At 36.2% G+C, this 25,140-nt stretch overlaps 1 protein-coding gene across 2 annotated transcripts in view; it reads left to right on the top strand.

Annotated features, from left to right (window-relative positions):
- TMEM163 (transmembrane protein 163) overlaps positions 1–25,140 on the top strand; it is a 98,488-nt gene that overhangs the window by 26,231 nt on the left and 47,117 nt on the right. The gene's annotated exons all lie outside the window — the stretch shown is intronic.

The following is a 25,140-nucleotide window of genomic DNA, read 5'->3' on the forward strand; positions in this document are numbered from 1 at the left end:
TAGCCCTCATGGGCACTTCCAATAATAAATATAATTGAGTTCATTGAATAGTAGTCCTAAATGTGCATTGATTTTTGAAAGGAAGAAGAAATAACAGAATTATTTCCAGTGAAATATTTATCTTATTAGCACAGGGGTTCAGGAGAAGGAATCTTATAAATCTACAGCTCTATTTTGAAGCAATCTAGTGGGGGAAATTGTAATTTTAAAAATTACACCATGAGTTAAATTTACACCAACTCAAAACACCAAGCTATTTTAACAAGCTGGGTGCTGTATAAATGAATAGATTAAAGCTACCACTGTGGAGTTCTACACCATCAGCTTTCACACGTCACATGTCAGCTGGGTAGGATGCGTTGATATTAAACCAGCAAGGCTATCAAAGGAAGTGCCTTTGAGGTGTCTGATCTATTTAATCTGATAATTAAATGATAATTATGCAATGAACCATTCATGTGAAAAGGTCTAGTCAAGTCAATGTTGGAAATGAAGAGCTTTTGTAGAAACAGAGACTTCCTTGGGGTTACTGTGTACTTTCTTGAGCCCTTAAATTGTGGAAGTTATTCATGGACCTAGAATAAGAAAGACCATGGAAAGAAATTATGTAGAAATTTTCAAAGTGACATAAACCTCCAAGATAAGATTACAGAGAATGTTAAAACTGCTGTGCTGTCATCAGTGGTTCAAAAGTCTGGCATGGAACTTTCTGCTAGAAAACTTAATTTAAAATATCTGTTCTTTAAAATATCTCATTGCATTAGAGAGGAAATGTTGTGGGGTGTTTTTTTGTGTGTGTTTGTTTTGTTTTTTTTTTTAATAGATCAAAAGCTTACTATGGAGTTTCATACCATGTAATGTGTGTGAAACATCTTTCCTGCAGAAATAGCAGGCTTGGAGGATCTAATGTGCAAGGGCTGAAAATCCTTCACATTGAAGAACATTTTATAATCTTGATACTGGCTGGATACTTTGTAAAAATCTGTGTATCCATGAATAGACCCTATTTCCTCTGCTGCAATGTTTCTTACTGTAAAGAATTCTGTTTTGTCTCCTGTGTGCAGTATTTTTACTGGAAAATTTTAAGGTAGCCAAGTTTTTCGTACATTTGTTTCCCAATACTGACTTTTAATTATCATATGTATAGTCTTTTAAGTCCAGTTAATTACTTGTACCTGAAGGGAATGACTGGACTGTGTGCTTAGCTGCACTAGTGACTTCGTAACATGAGCTTTTCTAGTCTGATTTTGAAAGTCAGAAACACTTGGAGGAGCTTTAAAATCTCACTTATATTTTTGGTAGCTAATATTTTGCCTGAGGGGAACAGTTCCTTCCAAGTTATGCAGTGATTATTTCCTATCCTGGAATAGTGCCTTCTGATGTCTTAGCATTTGGAGGTACAAGTGATACTTCATATAAATTATTCAGTGCTCTTGAAATATCATTTATAACATAGTACAGTATAGTCTTACTGCTAGCTGCAACATATACTTGGCCTGTGAGCTTACTTTGTGCAGACCTGGACCAAAAGTACTAAAGAGAGCAATTAAACAGCAAATGGCAATGAAAGTGGTGTTTCCTTGTGGCTCAGCTGCCTTGTAGCAATTCTCTGGTTTCCTGCTTATTTTGTCCCTTTGGTCGTTCACGATTCACTCTTCTTATTAAAATAGTGGCCCTTCTCTCAGCTTGGTGGCTGCTGTAAGCCACAGCAGCTAGACCAATCACCTTACCTGCAAAGGTTTGAAGCTCCACTGGAAAAAGAAACTTTCTCAGTGGATCTGTTGATTTGATGACATGTTTTATATAGGTTTATGAGCAAATGCATTTCAACTCTTTGACATGTGCAGGTCTCTCTATACGTACTCAGAAATAGGTGTTTGACTCATTTTATGTACTTTAGTTACAATCTCTGACTGTAGTTTAATTACGAGGGCCTGTTCGGACAACATTGGTTCTCCAGACCAATGGAGAAAACCCCAGAAATTAGGAAGTGAAAATATTTAAACTTCTTGTCTTTTACAGAATAATGTTGTGCTTTGAAGAAAGAAACTTATGTAAGTTGTTGATCAGTATGTGCACAATTTCTGGAGTAGTTACAAATTTAAACTTAACCTATGGACTTAGACATTTGATATCAATCAATCTGGCATGAAGAACCAGAGTACTTTTAATATTTACTCTTCTAATGCATTTAAATCCTTAAAAATCCAATAGAGTTGCATAGGCAGCCTTTAGATTGTTGTTACACTAAGAATCACAATCATCAGACATTTTTTGATAGCTGGGCTTTATATTTTTGCTAATGGGATAGTACTGGCTAATGCATGTATATTGAATTGTCCTATTACCATTAGTGGGCTCTGCAGAGGAACACAAAAGCCACAAATAAAAAACACAAATACGTCAATGGAATTGTTTTAGTGAGGCTCATTTAACCTTATTTTATATTAGAGGATCACTTATAAAAGGTTATGGGATATTTAAGTTATGGTGAGGTGCTTTGACTGCTTTTTTTGGAAGAGGCTGCTCTTTGGATCATAAACACTTTTTTTTTTTTTAAATGTTTAAAGCTAACCAATAACCAGGTATTACCCTTTGCTAACACTGAAGTCACAGAATATAGTAGATTATAGTAGAGAATTTTGTAGGGCTTTGCTGGTGCCTACTTGAACTGCATGCAACATGATTAACCATACTTAGGACACCACAAAAATAGTAGCCTAGAGAATTTTCTTTCTTGCTTCTCTTCCCATCCTAATTTCAGCATCCTTGCAATACCTGTGAGTTTTCTGCCATAATTAAAATTCACTGTAGGATTTGCTAATGTACACCATCTACTACTGTCTCCAAAGGGCAGAGAACTTTAATGTCTCTCCCTAGTAGAAGAGAAGATGGCTATTGTAGGACCTGCTGCCTTTCCTCCCTTCTGCTAAGGATTTTCTTTTGCATCAGGGTGAGTCCCTGAGAACCATGTAGTATATACCTCATTTGCTCAGATTCATCAATGGTATGACACAAAATGGCATATGGTTGACAGATTTCATGCTGTTTATTTGAAGCTTCCTTTTAGCTTTCAAATGGAAAGCTGTTTACCCTAACAGTATTTTAAAGGGTACACTTTTTAATGTAGCACACCTGAGCATACAATATCATTAAAATGCATTTTAGCGAAAAGCTGTTGAATGATTTATTCACAAGATGCAGAGCATGGACAAGAGGTAATTGTCCTTTGCCTGTATAAAACTCACGTTCTAACCATTAAGCCTAATGACAGTAAGAAATACCAAAATCTGCTGTTGTTGCTGTTAATCTTTCTTAATGAATGCAAGGGGGTTCATACCTTAGTTACGTAAAAAACATTTTCTGATAGGAAGATTCTGAATAATTCATGTTGCAGTCGTACATCAGCATGTATATGTGTCCCTTGAGAAACCAGTGCTGTGTATTCTACTATTTGTAATTTTTGGTTTTCTTTGTCCGCGTTGTGTGGAGAGATTGCCAATTAGCAAACCAGATTAACTGAAAGCTACTCTCATAATGGAAGACATGGAAAAGAGAAGTAATTCGACCCATTGGAAAGGATTACGCTTAAAATGTATTTGGAGTTTATTTTATTCTACATTTTTAATCTCCCTGCTAATTTAATTCTTTAAAATCAGTTGTAATAGGCTTACGGATCTATTGGAATACATTTCTGCAGACTGTGCGCATAATGGCTGTTGCTGTGCAAAGCAAGCTGTCTCAAAATGAAGAGATCCCAAAGATTCTTGGTGATACATTCTACTTAAAAAGCACTTTTCCCAATGTTGGCTGCAACAAAGTTAACTTTTCATTTATTAGGGTGTGGGCACTCTCCCAGCCATTGCAAAGTACTCTATGAATAGAGCACGGTAATACAAAAGCCTTTAAATAGTTTGCATGCATAATAACATGAAGCAATACAATGGTAGCCTGGATCTATGTGTGTAGTGTATCTGGAGAGCATTGCTATTCTGACTGGAAATGTTTGCCACAGAGCTCTTCATGCATGTTGTGGCCCACCAAGGAATTTTTATTTGGGGTCATCCAGGTAATTAGGTAGGCAGTAGTGACTTTTAGGTTTCTTCCTGCAGTGGCACTTGAATTCTGATTACAGGGACAAACTGTACAGTTAGCACAGATTAAATCAAAGAAGAATCAGAGTGGTTTACTGGTATATTAACGATGTAATTAGCTAGCAATCAATAAATTGTACATCAAGGAATAATAGCAGCAATGCAGTTGGTAAACCATGATAGTAGACACCTAGACAATATTGATATGCAACAGCGTATTTCTAAATGCTCTTTTATAACTAGCCACAAGTGTATACGTTCCCTCATTACTGAAAGAAAGGGTTATGAGAACATGTCTTTTCTGGGCATGTGCTGGACCTGTCACACACTCTTCTGGTGGGAGATGTGAATGTTCGTACTTTGTATATCCACTAACACACATCCTTGGGCACCCCGCAAGGTCATACGCATGCAGGATACCTACCTGTTGTACCCCACACTGTTGCCCCACAGCTTAGAGTGCTGGCTTCTGATGGGATCTGATGGGAAGGCTGCTTTGTAGCTCCTAGGCAGAGGAATGATGCTGATGGGGTGACTTCTGGTAACATCAGATCTGGTTTTGATTACTACTTCCCTGCTATTTTAAGTAATGTTTTGTTGTTTCAAAAGTTTCTTCATATTTCCCCTTATGTAATCTTCTTTGGCACAGTCAGATTTGGGCAGACACACTGTTTCTATCTATGGCCTCACCAAGCTGAGCTTGTAGCAGTGACTTGAATCCTGACATTTTGTTCTCTCAGACAAGGAGTGCTGAAGGTTTGTCCCCTTTCAAGCAAGTGTTTCAAAGACAGATGCATGTTTCTTATTCTGTTATGAATTCATAAAGGCAGGCCAAAACTTACTGAGCAGATTGGGCCCTACAGTGTTTGTTACATTTTGTACCATACTCTGAAGTCACAGAATTGGGCAATAGCAGAGCTGTAAATGGGACACCAGAGATCAAACTGCCAACTCCTGGCCTAAGCGATAGAAACATCTTCACCTTCTTGCTTTGGGCTTCCTACCTACTTCACTCTGCTTAAGTTTTTATGAAGTTCAAGCCATGCTAAGTCTTGGCGTTCTGAACATAATTGATATTACGTATGCTTACATGTTTCTTCTGTGCATTAAAGTTTCCAAGCAGTTTTTTCCTTTCAGTAATACCATGATATTTTATAGATTTCATGTGGATATCTATAGGATGAGGAACCTGCAAAAATATGATCGTAAAAAGAGACTTGTTCTTGGGCTTTGGTTCTTTTTGTTGGAGAGTAAGAATTGCAGCCTTCAGCATTTCTGGGAGGTGTAAGCATTGGCCTAGCTAAAAAGCTGAGTAATTCACTCAGAAAACAGTGAACAATCTGCAGAGTGCTGGTTTGTTGGTTTGTGGTTTTTGGTTTTCTTTTTTCTTTTTTCTCCCTCTGGCCTCTGCCAATGTATGTTACGGAAAAATGGCTAAATAAGGATATTCATGCAAATGTTTCCTCAAGTCACACCTCCCACACAACTGACAGTTCAAAAACTGAGTCACAAGGGCTAGGAATTTCTCAAAAGTACTGTTGGAATTTGGCATGGACTTCGGACCCAGGATTTCATCTTCAGTTTGTAGTATAGTACCTACTGCTGTCATCAGCTGCCATTAAGTCTTGACCAGTAAAGGATCTTCACTGAAGATTAATGGTTCTGAGTAATATTTTTTTTTTCCCTTCACCTCTTACTCAGATTTTTGATACTGGGAATCCTTTGAGGCTTTGTTTTGGCAGAGGAGTAGCAAACTGCTGTTGTGTTAAATTCAACTTCCTATGCTTGTTACATATTTTAATGGGTTGTGTTTGACTGTACTGTCCATAGTGTCCTGGGTTCATCTGTAACAGTTATTTTTTTCTCCTTCCTAGTAATTTGTGAAGTGCTGTGTTTCGACTTTAATCTGAGAGCGATGCTGATAACACGCTGATGTTTAAGTTGTTGCTAAGTAGCACTTATTCTGATCAAGGACCTTTCAGTTTCTCATGCTCTGCCAGTGAGGAGGGGCACAGGAAGCCGGAAGGAAGCAGAGACAGGACACCTGACCCAACCTAACCGAAGGGGTATTCTGTACCATGTCATGCTCCCAGTATATAAACTGGGGGGAATTACCTGGAAGAGTAGATCACTGCTCAGGTCTGGCTGGGTATCGGTCGGCAGATGGTGAGCAATAGTACTGTGCATCAATTGTGTTTATTGTTTTTTTTCCTTTCCCTTTTTAGTTTTGTATTCACTCCCCTTATTTCCCTTATCATTATTGTTATTTTTATATTATACTTTAGTTATTAGACTCTTCTCATCTCACCCTGTGGGGTTTTACATTCTTTCAATTCTCTCCATTCTCCTCCCCATCCTGCACAGAAGGAGCGTGGAAAGGACGGCAGTGAATGACAGTTGTGTGGTGCTGAGTAACTGGATGGGCTTAAACCACAACACCTGCCTATAGCCAGATAAAGAATTGAAATACTAGTGAATTGCCCAAGTAATGATAAAAACTCGATGTTACTACTGTGAGCACCAGGAGACAGTTTAACTCTGGAGTTCAGGAGTTTTGTAGGCTGATGTCTGTATAACACCCCATTCTGGAGAATAAGACGCAAAAGCTACCTGCTTGTTAAATTCAGAATTTCAGTAGCTGAAAATCAGACATAGAAGATCCTGAACTTTGAAGCACTCCGGGCAACTTTGGTTTACTGTAAAATTGAGAAATTGAGTACAAAAATATTTAGTTCTCATCTTAGGAATGGTTCTTTATTATGACAGTTGTCAGTCCTGTAGTTCATTAGACTGGTATGTCATACAGGAAGCGCATATAAAACCCAAGTAAAGAAGAATACAGTTCATCAGATTCATGTGGTGACCCTGAAAATTAGGTATAGTGGGGAGAAGAAAGGGAACCTTACTCATAAGAGGTTTGGTGGTTGATTTTGGTTTTTTTTGTTTTTTTTTTGTTTTTTGCTGGCTACTCCACGGTAAAGCCAAGATTTACTAGAGGAGATTCTTAGTATATCACAAAGATGGGAGGAAGGGGAGGGATTGGGAGAAATAGAAATTTCAGAATAAGCATAAATTTTATCTGTATCATTTATTTACATTTATTTATTTGAATTTGTTTAAATTTGGCAACCATTTGACATAAATGAGACTGCCTCATTGCATGTGCTGGAACTTGAAGTTGATGTGTGATTGAAATCTAGTGTTATTTTCAGCCAAATTGTGTTAGTGATCTCCAGTTGAAAAAGTAACTTTCTAGGAACTTGGTGTGTGCAGAAGCATTTTCAGCAGGAAAAGTGATATTACACTATACCAGAGCAGTATGATTTTTGTTCTCAGATGGAAATTTTACTCTGGTATTCTGAGTGTTGGTTTTCTTTTTTAATATAAAATAAAATCTGATGTGTCTGAACATACAGGGTAGGCTCTTCCTGCTTGCTGGCATCATGTGAGTGTAAAATTCAAAACTCTTTATAACTTAGCTCTAATTTGAGCAACCTCTTCCCATATATTGCAGTTGTAAGGTTTTTTTTTTTTTTTTTTTTTGTTTTTTTTGTTGGGGGTGATGGGGAGAACTGATACAGTGGTTCTAAAACCAATAGAGTATCCAATATTTGTTGGGGAGATTGTAATGAGTCTTCCAAAAAAAACTTACTTATAGGATATTTGATATATTTTAGAAAATTATATGTTATAGTAAACTATACTGGCATGGTTGGTGTCATTAAGTGCCTCTTTTGTTATAAAAACAAATTATTTTTGTTGTTGACCTTAATGCCTGTGTTTTAAGGTCTGCATTTGCAGTAGGAAGTTTGCTGGGGAAAATGAAAAAGTCTGTTCCACGGCAGCTTATTATACACATGAGAATTTGTAGCTGTTGTTTTATTCTAGTTATTTTAAAAATAGAAATCAAATGGTGTGTGGGGATAAATATGCATATTTGGTCTGATCCAAGGCCTTTTAGATTGCAGGGCAGACGACTAGAAAGAGAAAATAAAAATGCAAATGCTTCTGCTCTTTAAGTTTTAATGCACTCTTTGTGTGGTAGAGCTAAGGAACTCAAAATTTCGTTACAGTTTCATGCCAGTAGAAAAGCAATAATTATATTTAGTTACACACTAGATGCAGTCCTTTACACTGTCCCGAAGTGAGTCTGGAGCATCACTAAATTTTTACTCTCAGTGAACAAGTATAAGGGGAGCCAATTTTAACAGCAAATATATATACCAGAGAATTTAAATTAAAACTGATTTTTATAATGGTAATGCAGAGATTAGTAACGTATTCTCCTCCCCTACCTTAGCTGTACTAAAAGACAAGAACAGCTGAACCCTTAGTTGCACATTCATTAATATGGGACTTTGTTTTGCTTAAATATACTGCCCAGATTGCTTTGTTTTGAATATCCCTTTCCCCAGTCGCTTTGCTTGTTCTGGGAACTCTGTGAATATGACAGTCTGCTGACCACATCTGTAACATCTGTAGTATACTCAGCATATTTACTCATGGACCTTTCACTTATATGCCACAGACTGTAACAATTTCATATTATGGCCTATATTTTATCTTTTCATTTTCTGAACAAATGTGTTTTCCTTTGGAGGCATTAGGTGAGTTGGACAAATAAGTTTGTGTTAGTGCCCTGCTTTCAGATTATATGCATGACAACATGGTTAGATTAACTGTAAAATCATATACTGAAGAAGGAACAGTTGCCAAATTTTGAAATAATATTAAATAAAATATATGTGGTGGTGATTATTTTTTCGTTTTCAAAGACTGGACTTCTTTCTATTTGGTGCATGTGAGTAAGAGTATCTGTGATCAGAAGTCTTCAGGGCAGTATACTGAGGATAATTGATTTACAATATCTTTCTGGCCACAAAATTGTAACTGTAGCAAAGTATCCCTTAGATTTCTAAACATTATCACAAGGATTGGCATGCTGAAAAGCATTTATGAGTCTTCGGTGGTGGGTTTGAAAATAGGTAATTTTAAAAACAAGACTTTGAAATACAACACTTTTTGACATATAACGTATACTTCCTACATAAAGAACATAATACTGGAGTATCTTTAATTTAGTTATTTTAACTTTCGAACTTAGGTGCTTCTTTACAAAAGCAATCTCTCAGAGAAGTATAGACAGTGCTACTAGGTGCACATTTAATCCAGATGTTTCTAAAGTGCTAAGGCATCTAAAGTGGTAAACCATCAGCTCTTGTTGAGCAGGTCATATATTTTTTTCTTTCCTTTCTGTCAAGCTGAAAAATACAGGAGAATGCTATATACAAGTCTTACAGGACAGTAACATTTATCTTCTTGAGCATACTCAATCTACATTAACTCAAGGCATCAGCACGTTACACCAGAAATTTAGCATAAGAAGTATTTATGAATTTATTATAGGTAAAGATTCTTATCTTTCCTTTAACTCATCAAAAGAGGTAGATGTTTTTTCCCAGTATAAGTGCATGTACACAACATTTTTGATTTTGTTCTGATTTCTGATGTATATCCAAGGCACCCAAGTTTTACAACTGCATAAATAATGTCTGACTTTCTCTGAATAGCTGTCTTGACTTCAGTGACCAAATTTCACATCCTGTAAGTACTTGGAGGCTAATGAACTTAGATGATGTCTTTGTTAGGATTTTTGTAGCTCTAGAGTTGCTGACAGGATGCTTCCACACTGGTGGAACTTAAACACACTTGGCTGTGTCTGCTGCTGTCAAGCATGCTGCAAATGCTTGACTCAGCAGCAAACAAGACTGTGAGCTGGAGCTGCCAGCATTGGTCCATCATTTTTCTGGATTGGTGGATAGTTGACTGAAGTATCATTCTGTTTATCTCAGTTCCATTAAGTCATGTGACTGCACATTGCTGCTCAGATTTTCGATGTGGGAGATCCTGGAACAAAACTGGTATTGCTATGCCTTGGAAATTATGGAGAAGGATATGGCAGCAGTGAGTCATAACAGTCAAGGACAGCAGCAGCCAAAACTCTGTGCCATGTTTTGGTTAGCTGGAAGGAGGTGAAGGAATAAAACTCAGCTACTGCTAGGATACGTCTGACAGTTCTCTCTTCCTGTTTCATCCATTCTGGTTACAGATGTCTGATTTGTCAACTGAGTAGCAGTTAGGGAGAGACTTTACTGGTTATAGATGCAATCTCTGTAGCATTTGTTGGCCATGTAGTAAATCAAACCCCACAACTAGACAGTTTTTATGTCAGCAGGTTGTATGGGTATCAGGCAGCTATAGTTTAACTTTGTGAAGAGAAGTGAAGAACTGTGAAAGAGTCTGTGAAGTATGGATAGTTATAATTGCAAGGCTGAAAAGAAGGTTTCTTCAAGCACATGCTGCCTGAGAGTTCTTGTTTATAACACAAGTTCAGCTCTAATGGAAGCAGCAGTTCAACATTTCTTGTTTAGCCCATTTGACCAGTATACTGAGTTGTCTTAATACCCTTATTTACATGGTAATGCAAAAAGCATGTAGGCAGCAAGACTGTATAGAAACTCATGCCCTCCAAATGCTGGAAATTGTGTAGAATTGTAACCTTGCCCAAAGGCATCAGAATCCTCGAATTTGAATTCATCTGTCACAGGTTCATCATAAGCAAATAGTAAGGTGCACTTCTTAATACTAATAATATTAATATACAGCTAATACTGTTGTGTAAGTAGTGATTCTCAAAATCCATATTATGCACCAGAACTTAAGCTGTTATGGCAGAATTAATTATGTTTGTAGCAAATGAATATATTATTAGTAAACCACATGTTAATACTTTTTAGGTCTGGCAGAAAGGGCTGTATGTTTCAAAAGCACCATCATATATCTTAGAGTAAGACTGCCACAAACAGCATTTCATTATTAAGGAAGTTGCAAATATTTCTTCATTGAATTTGTTGTCAGAATTAAACATTACAGGAAAAACAGAAATTAAGGAGTTCTTGCTAGGGAGGTTTAGAAGGAAAGATTCCTACCCAAGCAAGAATTTCTGTTTGAGAAGAGACTGCTTGGAAAACTGGCTTCATGTAAGACTTGGTCCTTGGTCATTACTAGTGCAAAAATCTCTCCTGTGTCAGTCTTCAGCTCTGCTAGCAGCATGAAAAAGGAAATTCCCATAGCCAATAAATGGCATATAGCTATTAGATACCACACTTATTTTCTGTATCTGTTCCCAAATCTGTCAGGTAGTTACTTAGACATGCTTTTTAGTAAAATAATCTCATTTTGAAGTCCTGTCTCATGTTGGATAATTTTGAAATGTAATAGATGGGTGCTCTGTTGCCCAGGAACAGTTACTACAACTAAGTTGTTATACCTGCTATGTTATGGTTGAAGGATCCCTGAGCATCTGTGGGTTACTTCCATACTGTGCTCTATATAATATGCCAAGTTTCTTAGAGTAGTCTCTCTTTGTGGGGTTGCCGGCTCCCTGCTGTATTTTTTCATATGCTGAAATCCTACTGAGGATAATTAGCAAATAATCCTCTGCAAGATTTTCTAATTAAGGGGAAATTGGAGTCATACAACTTGGTTCTAAAGATGAAAGGAACCTATGTGTCTGTGTGCAACAATGGCCCTGTGTTATCTTTACTTAATGGATTTTAGGAATGTAAAGTGATAGGTCAGGAAGGCTCCAGATAATTTCATAATTAACCTATAATCTACTAAAATATTGAGAGAGAGAGAGAGTAATTTATGAGTATTTGGGTAATCTTACCAGTTTAAATGAGATATTAACCATGGCTGAAATTGCCTGTTTCTGTGGGTGTTTACAGGATCAGGACTACTTTTTGATACTTGTTGATGACATTCATAAGGATCCTTTCTTTAATGCATGTTATGCCTAAATGACTTGCCTATCATATTACATCTTAAAGCAGTATGTCATCTCATGCCAGCAAATGCTATGCTGGTAAGCTTGCTGCTTTCAATTATAATTAACTTAATCAGAAAAAAGACTAATATTGTGAATCAAGATTTTATTAATTTCTTAATATCATTATTCCAGTGATAATAATTAACATGCTTATATAGAATAAGAGTTCTAGAAGAGTAAATTTCAGTTTGCTTCCCACTAGCTGCTCCAGCCCTGCACACGCCTTCTTTTGTAATTTGCATGTTTGCAGTAGGTACAGGTTTTCAGATGTAAGTTAGATAATCCTCATTAGATGAAAATTGGGCATTGCAATGCGGTTTTAGAATAACCCTATGACCTTTTCCCCTCAATCCAAATCGTATTATGGCATAGAGAGAGACTGCCACACTATTCAAGCAGTAGACAAGGAATAGATCTGATGCAGAGGCACATCCTTTTAATTCCAGAATGATTGAACACATTTGCCGAAAATCCCTTAAGCCATGCAGCTCTGTGTGTAGTACTTGCTTTTTCTTTAGAGAGAACTGATTAACTCTATTTAAATGCTACAGCAGCAATGAAAAGTGAGTCTAAAAGAAAAATGAGAAGATGAAATATCTATTTTTGTGCCTGCCTCCTAAAAAAAAAAATAAAAAAATAAAAATTGTAGAGGATGATTAAAGATGAGTCTAAACTTATTTAATGCATTTCCTTTTATGCCTTTACAACATTGCTGTGCATTTGCAAATAAAAATACTCTGCTCCCCAGTGTCATCTTATTCTGGAGTATCTGTATATAAGTAATAGAAAGTCTACATCTGTTATGGGTTATTAGCAGAAGCCCCATATTCTCTGTATAGAAAGAAAGAATACAGGATAAAGGGCTGACATAAAAAGTTGATTTCTGTTGTGGGTAAAGGAACTGAAGGATGGGGATTTGCTAGGGTAGTCAAAACACACTTTCTCTAATGTTAACAGTTATCAGTACCTGGTGCAGGATGTGCACTCCCAATCCCATGAGCTATATTTAGTCCTAAATAAACTCATCCTTGTTTTGTGCCAGTGCAGAGGGAAATTATGAGCTCTGTCTGCAAAGACATAAGTCCACCCCATAGAAGATGAACCTATTAAAACAACCAATAAGTGTGAAAATCAGTGATGTAAAGTGATATCTGCATATGAATTGGGTGCCAAATTTACATTGTAAGACCTATGTGAATGTCTTCATAGACCTTTGCAGTGGAAAAGTACTGTTTTTTTTGGGTTTTGTTTTTTTTTGTTTTTTTAAGAGTTGACTTTTTTTTTGTTCTCTTTGTTTATTTGTTCTTAAATGTCTTTAATCAAAAAGAAAACTATTATTTCTAGGTTTATCTGAAACACTTCTATGAATGTAGAATTGAAAATAATGGAATTGCTATTACAGGTTTACATGTACATGGTAGTAGAAGCTGCATCCTGTCCATAAGGGGTTTTACTAATTCTCAAGTGCAGAATGCCTTGGGAGCATGGCATCCTTGTTTGTGCTTTGAAACTCACCTAGAGACAGGTGGGAATGTTGTTATCCTAAGAAATTTTTCACTGTTTATGAATAATAGAAAAAAATAAAAAAATTAAAATATCAAAACCTATTAATTGAAAATCCCTACAAAATGTTCGCTTCAAATATTGAAGCATTAAAAATTCTTCTACTTGAGCTTCATGGACAATAATTTTGTGGAAGTCTCATTTTTAACACACATGAATTTTAGCAAATTTTCTGTCCTGAAAAACTGATCTTTCCTGTGCTGAGATGCTGAGAGCCTTACTATACTGCTTTTCATTAAAAATATTAGCATTTTGCTGGGTTGCGCTGTTGAAATTTTTCAGTGTTCAGTGAATAACAATATGACTGATCTGTATAATATTTCTTCCTCTGACAAAACTGAGAAGGGGAATACTGCACCCATTCCACAAACAATAACTGCATGAAAGATTTACATTCATTTATACAATATTTAAACAAAGAGCACTTCCCAGCATGGGGAGATATCAGCGTTGTCATGGTAACAGCTGAAGATGTGTCATAAATGGACGAAGCAGAAGTCTTAGGTTTACCCAAGCTGAGGCCAACACCTCGGCTATTGTTTTGAAGTAACCTAACCAGCTGACTGTTGCTTCTCTTGTTTTGCTTTGGCAGCATGCAGTGAATTAGATAGGAAGAGGTTTAGCTAGCATTCAGTAGTTGAGTTTGAAGACTTTGTTTAAGTCTGTATACAATTCCCTTTACTTTCCCCCATTTGAAGCATTTTTTGCTGATGACAGAAGGGTGGGACCTGAGGAAGGATCTGCTGGTGATGGATGTTGATAAGTGTGACTATTCTTTTTTGATCTTTGACAGTTTAGGCCAACTCTACTTCCTCTGTCATGTCCTACAGACAAGCTCAGTATTAGCACCATTTTGTGTTTCTACAAATAGAGTACATTCCCACATCTGTCAGCTCAGTTTTGTTTGCTTTCCCTCTTCCCAGTGTATTTGTGCCTACATATACATAGAAAAGACATGCAAGCTTATTTCCCTTTGCTAAACTGGTCCAATTCTTTAGTTGGAAGATGTGTACAAATGACTAATTTGCATTTGTTTTAATCTTACATGAATTATGCTTGTACTTGATTGCTGTATTTAGTATTCAGGAACATGTAGAGGCTGAGGAATTGGTTTGGGTCAGTTGTTTTTGCTGGTTTTCATTACCTGAGCAACTTTGGGGATGGTGCTTGTTCTGCAGGAGTTACACAAGCATGTATTCTTATTTTTGTTTGCTTTTTTTTGAAATGTGATGTTCTAATAATATAGTCGTGTGTCTCAAAAATGTGTGTCACATTGCAACAAAACCTATAATAAACACAGGATCTGCATCTTTAAAGTAACATCAAAAATATATAATTAATTGATCAAATTCTTTAGGAAATCAGCTCATCTTCTCTGCAGGACTTTCTATGCAGATATTTCTTTATCACATTTTTCATAATCTATACAAATCTATAATAACATTATGTAGGGTTTTCATTTGATGCTGTTTCTATGTATTTTTATTTAGCCAACATTTCTGTTTGGTTGTAAAATAAAGGGTAGCTACATATTGTTCTTGAAGGTACATTAGTGTTTCTGTAAGAAGAAAATGACATTTTTATTATCCTTGCTGTCATAAACTTTTAGATGCATTCTGAAGTATTTCTTTCAAAGTTTAAGGATGAACCAGTAGCTTACTGATATGCTTTAGTTTGCCTATGGATCAGAATTTTTCTGGATTTAATTTTATAAGGAATTGAAAATATTCTCAAGTTCTCAAGTTGTTGTGGAAAAACTAACAAAACACTGGTATTCAGACATAGGACTCAATCAACATTGAAAGAGTTTAAGTGCTTTCTTTTTGTTAGATTAGATTAGCTTCAAAAATAAGACATTTTCTTTGAAGATCTTTAGATCTTTGTAGTGAGTTACCTTCAAGAGTGAACTAGGCCATTGATTCACTTTTGGTAGGTTTCAGTGCATTTTTAGAAAAGGTTAAGAAATCCACTTATGTAGGTGTGCATAGTTATTATGTAGAAAATTGCCCAAAGATTCCTCTTGGGTCTTTCACACAGTCTTGTGGCTAATGCCTCAATGTATGGTATAGTACTGTGTGCCACAGCAAAGAAAGTGGACTGCTTGTAGTCTACCTGGTGACTGCTTTTGAACCATGACTCTTCTTTTTCTGTCATAGTTACAAATGGTGCTAAGGAGGCCAGAAATAAATACTGATTTTCTTCAAAAATATGTACCTATAAACATATGTATAGCATAAAAATTGGCTTCTGTGTCATAAGGGTTTTCTGGCATTAGGAGATTTTATTTGCCTTAACTTACTGCAAATTCATATTACAAATATAATTAGGGCTGACTGTCTATATGTACAGAATGATCACCTCTTGTGTACAGAGATTCATTCCTTGCTGCGCAGTGAATTTCAGGATTGTGCTAAAGCCCTTTTAAGACTGTGTGGCAGTGACTAATCTCATGGTTTCCATCTGAAGCAGCAGTGTCATTCCTACATTCTACCCCAGAGGAGCCTCAGCTCTAGCTCTGAATGAATCTTTTCTCCCCGACTGTCCCTTTCAATCACTTTTTTCTTTATTTTATTGTTTAGTAGGATACAGAAGTGTATGGTAGGCTAGTTTTTTAAAAAAAGTATGCAAAAGGGAGTTACTTTATTAAGATATTTGAGAAGCTTTTACAAATTCTTATTTGAAGGGTATTGTCTTTCCAGTGTTTAAACAATATATTTACAAAATAATGTTTTCAATTGTAAGTATTCTTTTATCCAGAAATATCATTATTCATATTATCTTGGTACTTACCATGGACATTTTTAGACTTCTTTATCACATTCTGTTCAAAATGGGAAATTTTTAAATTTAGGCTGTTACAAACACAGTCAATTATATGAAATCTTCAAGTGGTATAAATAGAGAATCACATGTTAAGAGTCCAGTTTCACTCCAGTTCACTCCAGTTTCAGATTCAGTGTAGATTTACAATATATTCTTATCTCCTCTGTATGCAATCAAATTACCATGAAATGTACTGCCAGGTGAATTTATAATATTCCACAACTCACAGTAATTTGCTTTGCATAGTCAATAAAAAATAGCTTGTTCTTTCTACTTCCCAGAATTAAGCTACTTTTCTCATATGACATTATTTATGTAGTAATATAGTCTACTTGTTTGAATGTTGCAATAATATCTCCTGGTTTGACAGTTGACCTTCTTGGAGGTAGAGGAAAAAATATTTGTTAGACTTTTCTATAACTCCACTACAAAGATATCTAAATTCTATCCTTGTGTATATTAACTTCAGATAGTTTACATTAGTTTTACACTGCCAATTGGCATCTCAATTTTCTCTTAAAGTGGCTGAGTAAACTTGCTGCAATTTCTTTTCTGTTTGCTGCAAAGCGTACTTAACGTTGCAGATGACTCTGACCACTAGGCAGCTGGAAAGAAAAGTTGAGTGAGAGCAATACAGGGAAAACAATGCGATAATTTCTAAACTTAAAAGGGTGTCTTACATCTGAGGGAGGCTGAGAGGTCATCAAAGGCAGTGAATAAGTTAACATAATTAGAGCTGTAATTGGATACAAATACCTATTTTGGCTTGGAAGGCTTTGCAAAAGGAAAATCTTCAACAGGCAGCAGGCAACTGAAATCATGGCAGGGTTGTTGTATCATTGAGATGCATCAGGCCGAGAAAGTTCAAAGCTAAGGAAGGAAAGCAGTAAGTCTGGCATAGTGGGAATAGTGAGCAAGACATCTTTGGCCAGTGTGAAATGTTACCGTAGTGTTAAAATTCTCAACCATTGCAAAACCTACCAGTTCTGGTAAATTAATCTCATATTCAAGGATCAGGATTGGTGACTGCAAATTCAGACCACTGTATTTTTTTAAATACAAGTCCAGTGTTCTGGTGTTAGGAATTCTAGGTATCTGCTTCTATAATAAGTAAGTATTCTCAAAGTGATTTACAAATGAAAAAAACAGATGCATCGTTTCTTTCTGCATGGAGCCAGAGAATAACTTGGATACTGTCTGATCTCTAAAAGCAGAGCAGATGAGGATCTAAAAATGATGAAAATGTGTGTGGGTTTTTTTTTTTTTTTTTTACTTTCAATAATTTGAAGCAATCTTTTTAAAAATATACCGTTGACATCAAAAATCTTTAAAACTCTTGGTGTCATGGTTGTAAAAGACACGTTAACCCTTTTAAATTTACCTCCATTTTCAGAAGTGCTACTGGCAGAAAACATGAGACTGTATTTTTATGTTTATCATTTCAGAAAAATTAAGTCAGGATATTTTAGATGGCTCTAAAGATTGTTGGTGCTTAAGGTCTTCTACTGACAAGTCATTTTGATTTGCAAGTCAGGTATGTTAGCTCTGCTGTAAACATTTCCTGTATATGGTAATATAGAAATTTTCTTAGTTTTGAAGCTGTTTCATACTAATAATAAGTCTTTATAACAGAAGAAAACAAAAAAAGCAACAGCAGAAGCCCTTTGTACATTAAAAGAACAGGTGTATGCTGCTTGACATAAAGGGTTTTATCCTGGGAATACATTTCTAACACTTGTCAAGAGTTTACTGCTTGGAGTAGTTGTGCATGGAACACAAACATAATTGATGTTAGTTTGAGTTTTATTGACATAGTTGCATGTTGTAAATAGCAATATACAATTTAGTAATATCCTCCTATCATATTATTTGTGGTGCTACCTGTGCTATTTTTTGTCCAAATAAATAAAACTAATCTCATAGAGAAAGGGTTATGAATTTTACTGTTGCTTTGATCAGAATTAGCAGTAGATTTGTCAAGCCAATTACTCTAAAATTAGACAGAGGCAAAGTGGTGTGATATGTCAATCATTTACTGCTTTTTCTTTCAGTTTTACGACTTTGTGTCCTTCAGGGAAGCTGTTACAATCTTCATAGTCTTGTGAATTGCCAAGTATGATTTCCTATTGCTACCTGTTACAAAGACTGTGGAACTGGAAGAAAACTTTTTTAAGTTTTAAAATGTTTTAAAATGTTTTTCTTAGAAAATGAGCATTGCATTTAGAATTACTGCTTTAAAAAGTTACTAATTAAAGCTAATTAAAACAACAGAGCAAAGGAAATTTGCATTTCAGACTCATATTTCATTGTAGTTTTGACTTAATGACTTGATAGCACACAGCTATCTTAATATATTGGGTTTGCTCTCAAATTGTTTACTAAGGCTGACTGCAGTGCTGTTTTGTGTATACAGTGTTTCAGTGTCATCCTTGCCAGAAGAACATCTCCATATTACAGCACTGAAGTAGGATTGCTGACAAGCTTCTTCATTGTGGCCTTTAGCAATAGATTAAGATTAGCACATTGTCTGAGGAAGAGATTTGTCTGAAAGGCTTGCTGCAATTCCTTTCTACAGTTAAATGTATCAGAGAGCTCTCAGGCAGTTGTTTCTCTCCCTGGAAGGTTTGTTTATATTTCAGCCTAGACAGATAAAAAAGATAGCACAGAGGATTTCCTTTTTTTTTTTTTTTTTGTCTGAATTTTTGACATATTTAGCAGAATTGTCTATGTTTTGATGTTAGGAACTCAATGGTTAGTTAAATTTGTGTTAGAAGGGTGAATTTCCATTGTTTGGTATTAAAAGAGCATTAATAATCCAGCTCAGACTTTTAAGTTTTATTTAAATTCCAGCAGTTGTGCGAGGAATAAAGTAAGAGGATGCTGTCTTTTAGGTTTGAGCTGAAATCCTACTAACAAAACATACAAAATACTGTTTTTGTTAAAGCATGGATAATGCATGGCCAGCAATGAAAGAATCTTCTGGACTTGCACACCTTAAAGTGTATTTGGGAATAGAGAATAGTGAAATTGTTATACAAGAATTAACCAACATGCCTTCCATTGAAGACAATGCTAAAATAAAACTAAGTGGATAGCTTTTGCAGAATAAGAGCGGTGTGGGTGCCTATTTTAAAGATTTATACTTGTATGACTCCCGTCTTCTCTTTTGGCCTTGCAAAATGGCCTTCATTAAGAAGCGGTCACCAAATGTCATTTCCTCTGTGCTTAGAGAACTCAAATAAATGGTGTTATACATATTAGATCATAATTTCATTATTTATTTTGTGAGCAAATGTCTTTTGTCCCTCAGAGCTCTGATTTAGGTGGAAGTCAGTATATTCATCAGTTTGCTTACACACAGTGAATAGCAATATATGAGCTTGCAATTTCCTTCGTCCTTTGTCAATATTGCAGTTACCTGGATTATTAGACTACTTTGTGCAAATAAAATAATCTTCCCTAATAGAGATAGGAATGTTAGTTAAATGTCGCTTTGATCAGAACCCATCATACCTGTTTAACATCTTCATCGGTGGCATGGATGTTGAAATCGAATGCACCCTCAGCAAGTTTGCTAATGACAAGCTGTGTGGTGTGGTTGACACATTGGATGGAACATGGAAGGAATGTTGGACAGAAGGGATGCTGTAAGGAGTGACCTTGACAGACATAAGAGGTGGGCCTGTGTGAACCTCCTCAAGTTCAACAAGGCCAAGTGCAAGGTACTGCACATGGGTCAGGGCAATCCCAAGCACAAATACAGGCTGAGTGGAGACTGGATGGAGAGCAGACCTAGGGAGGTGACTTGGAGGTGTTGGTTGATGAGAAGCTCAACATAATGCAGCAGTGTGTGCTTGCAGCCCAGAAAACAACCATATGCTAGGTGGCATCAAAAGAAGTGTGACCAATTCTTCAAGGGAAGTGATTCTCCTCTTCCACTCCACTTTTATTAGACACCGCTTGGAGAAGTGATTCAGATCATCAGAAGTGATGGATCTGTTGGAGTGATTCCAGAGGAGGCCATGAGGATGATCAGAGGCTGAAGCACCTTTCCTGTGAGGACAGGCTGAGAGAGCTGGGGTTGTTCAGCCTGGAGAAGAGAAGGCTGTGGGGAGACCTCCGAACAGCCTTCCAATGCCTAAAAGGGCCTACAAGAAAGCTGTAAAGGGAGAGCGCATGTAGCGATAGGACAATGGGTAGTGGCTTGAAACTGGAATAAGGAAGATTTAGATTAGATATTGGGAAGAAAGTCTTTATTGTGAGGGTGGTGAGGCACTGGAACAGGTTGCCCAGAGAAACTGTGGCTGCCCCATCCCTGCCAGTGTTGGGCGGGACTTTGAGCAACCTGGTCTAGTGGAAGGTGTCCCTGCCTGTGGCAGGGGAGGTGGAATTAGATAATCTTGAAGGTCTCTTCCAACCCAAACCATTCTATGATGCAATATGCTGAAACAGGCGATAAAATCTGCCAGTTGGTCTAATTGAATAAACAAGGTAACATTTTCAGTCATGACTTGCCTTCCAGTTATCTGACCATAGAAATGAGTTTATAGTTGAATCATCTCAGTGATAAACAGCCAGAAACTATCTGACAATAACATACATGCAAATAAATGTTGATAATACTGAAATAAAGTCCTTGCTGATTCAGAACTACCATAGTTGTTTGGGCTTCTTTTAGGTTTATTAGCAAAATTGACCAGTAAAATTTGTTGTGTAAAGTTGTGACAATTTTCCTAATTTACCCTTAGTTCCAGTATAATTTGTTCTTGTTTGAATTTTAGTACTTTTCAGATATATTACATACAGGAATTCTTGAACATGTAGGCCAGTAATGGGTCTGCAAGTAATTTTGCATTTTTAAAACTCCAGATTCTTAAGAGTGTGGAAATGCTCCTGTGAGAATTTTATAAGTTTAAGATGTTAAATGACAGTATTTGAACTCTTCAGTCATTAAAATTGAAGATTAAATGGGAGGATTTAACGGGGTTTGGGATAGCTTATTACCTGTCTGGTAGTACATAGAGGTGTCCTTAGCATGATGCTGAACCCGTTTACCTCTAGCCTCCTTCACATTCACCTTCAGGCTCCTACATACTAAAACAGGCTGCATCTATACAGCTGGACATGTCCTCTTCCATAGTCATTCGGGATAGCTAAAATTTTTCACACCAAAAATCAACTTGAAATTGGAATTTGTTGTTTTTTTAAAAATGTTTATATAAAGCAATGTTTTAAAATTTCTCTGCTAATTCACTGAGGTGTCTGTTATAGTTTGCATTCTTAATCTCACTCTGTAAAAAGAAAGTCTCTGTAATATTGTGCTATATTCTGTCAGCATGCTTAACTCTATTTGGCAGTTTGTTTTGGTTCTGGTGCAGCTCACTAGCTGTCTAATTAAAATGGGGGATACTGTGATACGTGTCTTGTCTCTGAAACTGATAGGGATGATGAAAAAGGCTGTAAAGATGACTAATTATTTTTCAATGACCAAAGCTTGTCAGTTGAAATCTTCTTTGGTTTTCGTATTTCTGAAGTCATTAAAATGCTCAGAGAACAAACATTTAATATGAGACTAAATGTCATGAGTGTGAATTTCTTCTGGTCTAGTCTTTATGTACCAGGTTCCATTCTTTGCATATTGAGGAGAGCTGTGCATAGAGAAATTAATAGAATTCTCTGGTTTTCTTTTTATTATTTTATTACTATGATAAGGAAAGCCTGTCAAATCTTTGAACTATTATGCTCCTCTCTTGTGTTGTTCCCACTGATTATAGAGGGACTTAGTTGTGTCAGTTGTCATCAGCTGTTGTAGAAAGTTCTTGGGAAAGCATCAGTTGTTGTACACAGAAGAGTGGCTTCCAGAGAAGCAACTTGCATTCTGCTGTGTGGGGCAGATCCTCTCTGGATTATGGTCTCTGGCTTCCAGGTTAGAGTGGTCATTCCTTGTCCCAGGAACCACTGAAACAGGCTCAGGTGTGGATGGGCCCCAGCTAAGGCAGAAGTCTTAGATTTCTAAATCATAAATGTGTATGTGCAGAGATTTATTCTAATTTTGTGTATCCTTCTCAAGAACAGCACTGCAGGACTTAACCACCTGTTAGTTGAGAGAGGAACCAGACAAAAATACCCAGGGAAGAGCAAAGCAAGTATCTTATTTTACTTTCATTCCTTGTGACAGATTTCCTGTTGCTTTTGTGTGGGGTTTTTTTGAATAAATAAAAAAAGGAAATAAATTGTTACACTAGATTTTTGTTTGTTTGTTTTTTGTTAAGGCAGGTATCAGCCTGTCTGTATGTTTTCCTTTACATGATTTTGTAGGTTTTAATAGATCTTTTTTCATAATTGTCCTGGGTATCTTCATTATTGGGCATCCAGCTGACAGTTTTTGGTGGACTCAATTTTGGGGGCTTCCAGATTCAGAGCCTTTCAAAGGTATCTAAAAAAAAGGATGCTTAAAATACTTGCTTTTGCATTCATGGGTCTCACTGCATTTGTGTTCTGGAGGTTTCAGCAGGACAAAAATGAACTTATAATAACCCATTGATGGGGTGCACTAGTCACATCAGTTTCAATAATTATACTAATAATATATATTATACTAATACAAGTTAAAGGGCAATGCAAAATTATTTTCAGTATGAATGTTGGTTCTTTTTCAGCACTTGGTGCACTTTTGAAGAACTGCTATATTTCTGTATGAAAGGAAATCTGCTTTGATTTTCAGAAGTCTGTTGAAATACTTCTGGTATAAAAATAGAGTATCCTACAACTGTTAAGCTGTAGAATTGCCATAAATATCACGCAGATCGTTTCTAATTGGGTTACCATTTTCTGTAAAGTTTGCATTTCTAAAAGTTAAGGCAGGGCTTTGAGAAAGTGAAATATCATAGAAGGCAGATCATAATACTAAACAGTTTATTCAAATAGATTTTCATGGTGCCTGCTGTCACTCTTCGCAGAATAACTGTGAAGATGTTTTCATATGGTATAATGGTTTTCCCTGTGTAATAACATCCTGAAGAGTGGAAGTACTTATCTCACATTTTATAGATAGAAATCCTGAAAAAGGGAGTTTTAAGGGTTTTATTGAAGGTTACGTAGAAAGTATGTTGTGCGAGACTGTGCAAGTCACCCAGACCTAGGTGCCATTTCAAACACTCTCTCTCCAGAGTCCAGTTGTTCTGGCTGTTAAACTTATTCTGGATCCCTGATTTTCAGATATCTCCTAAGATCCCTTATTGAGTTCTGTTTCCTTACCTGTTAAACAGGGAGACTACTGTAATTGTTTTGTTTGATTTATTTTTGAGATACTTGTAAATATAGTTGTATGTCTATAATGTCCTCAAAAAATACAACTCTCTCCACAGACATACTGAATGAAAGAGTTAAAATCCATCAAATCCAATAAAATAGATTCTAATTTATTTGGAAAAAAACTTTTAATTTGGTAAATACAAAATTTTGCAATTCATTGCTACATCCATTGAGCTGCTTAAAATTTTGCTGAAATTCTAGGAAGAGAAAATGCTTTGGGTCAAAATCTGTATATTGAAGTTCAGCTCCAGTGAAAATATTCTGTGGCAAATCTGTGTTGTATTGTGGATAGCAGATACTAAGTAAGGGTTCTTATAGGTAATGTGGAAAAATGAGAATTTAGTCAGTGCTTTTTGCGGAATTTTGTGGTTTTAAATGCTTACCATGGCTAAAATGTGTTTCTTTTCTCAAAATTTAGAGAACATCATGAAGAATCCAACTTGAATAAGACTTAAATTACATTTTTTTTCTTATTATAGAACTATATTTAAGGTACAGGATAAATGGAGTACTTCTAGAAAATCATACAATATGTGGCAAAGGTAACTAAATTCCCTCTTGATCCAAATTCTCCATGTTGTACTTCCATCAGCCAATTTATATGGAAGAGGTTATACTGTGGTATGATTCAAGGTATTTAAAGCTGTGTTATATTTGTCTTGAACCTGAAATATCAACCAATGAAACAGTGTTTTTATACACCATGAAGGCCTGTGGTTTGAATCTTTGAATGCTGAGAGGTAGGTTTTATGATGCTGGACAATTATTTATGTTTCTTAGAAGTACTTTCAATCTGGACTTGCTTGTTTGTTTTTTTTTTAACAGCAGCATTGATGTTTTGTTTTAACCCCCTAGATTCTCCACACCTGTTGAAAACACAATTCACAATCAAGTTCAGCTTGAAATAGTAGCATAAAAGTAAGGGGAAAATAACTTGAAAAAATGATGCTGAATCTGGAGGTTTGTCCTCTGGACTTTTCTGATGTGCTTCATTTAGTCTGAGTTTGGCAAACTTCAAGTTAAGCATCTTTTAAAAATCAAAGCAATAGGCTTTGTATCCACAGTAACAGAGACAGCCTTGTGCTGGGCGGGGTGATGCACATCTCACTGGTTATGTTTTTTCAAATGTGCTTAGGTTCCAAATAAGAGCTTATTAACAATAATTTTTTTCATATAGATATCAATACCTAGCACAACCAATGCTATTCATATATTTATTTTTGGTTGTGCTGCAGTTAGCCTGAATCCTTGCATGTAAGTTCTGTGTCATCTGTGTCATCTGAGCTGTAGCTTGTGTACGGGATCATTCTTTCTTTCTGTTTTTGAAAGGATCTCTCCATCTTTCTAACGTGACTACTGGACAGGAATTTGCCAAACCTGAAAATAATGGCAGTATTTCAGCTCTTTTATTAACAATTCAAAACCTTCAGTGACGGATAAAAATGCTCAGTCTGT

The sequence above is a fragment of the Pezoporus wallicus genome, unplaced genomic scaffold (genome assembly GCF_028554395.1).
Source record: "Pezoporus wallicus isolate ANWC-B61680 ecotype Strahan unplaced genomic scaffold, APGP_CSIRO_Pwel_v1 contig_4166, whole genome shotgun sequence".
Classification (NCBI taxonomy): Eukaryota; Metazoa; Chordata; class Aves; order Psittaciformes; family Psittacidae; genus Pezoporus; species Pezoporus wallicus.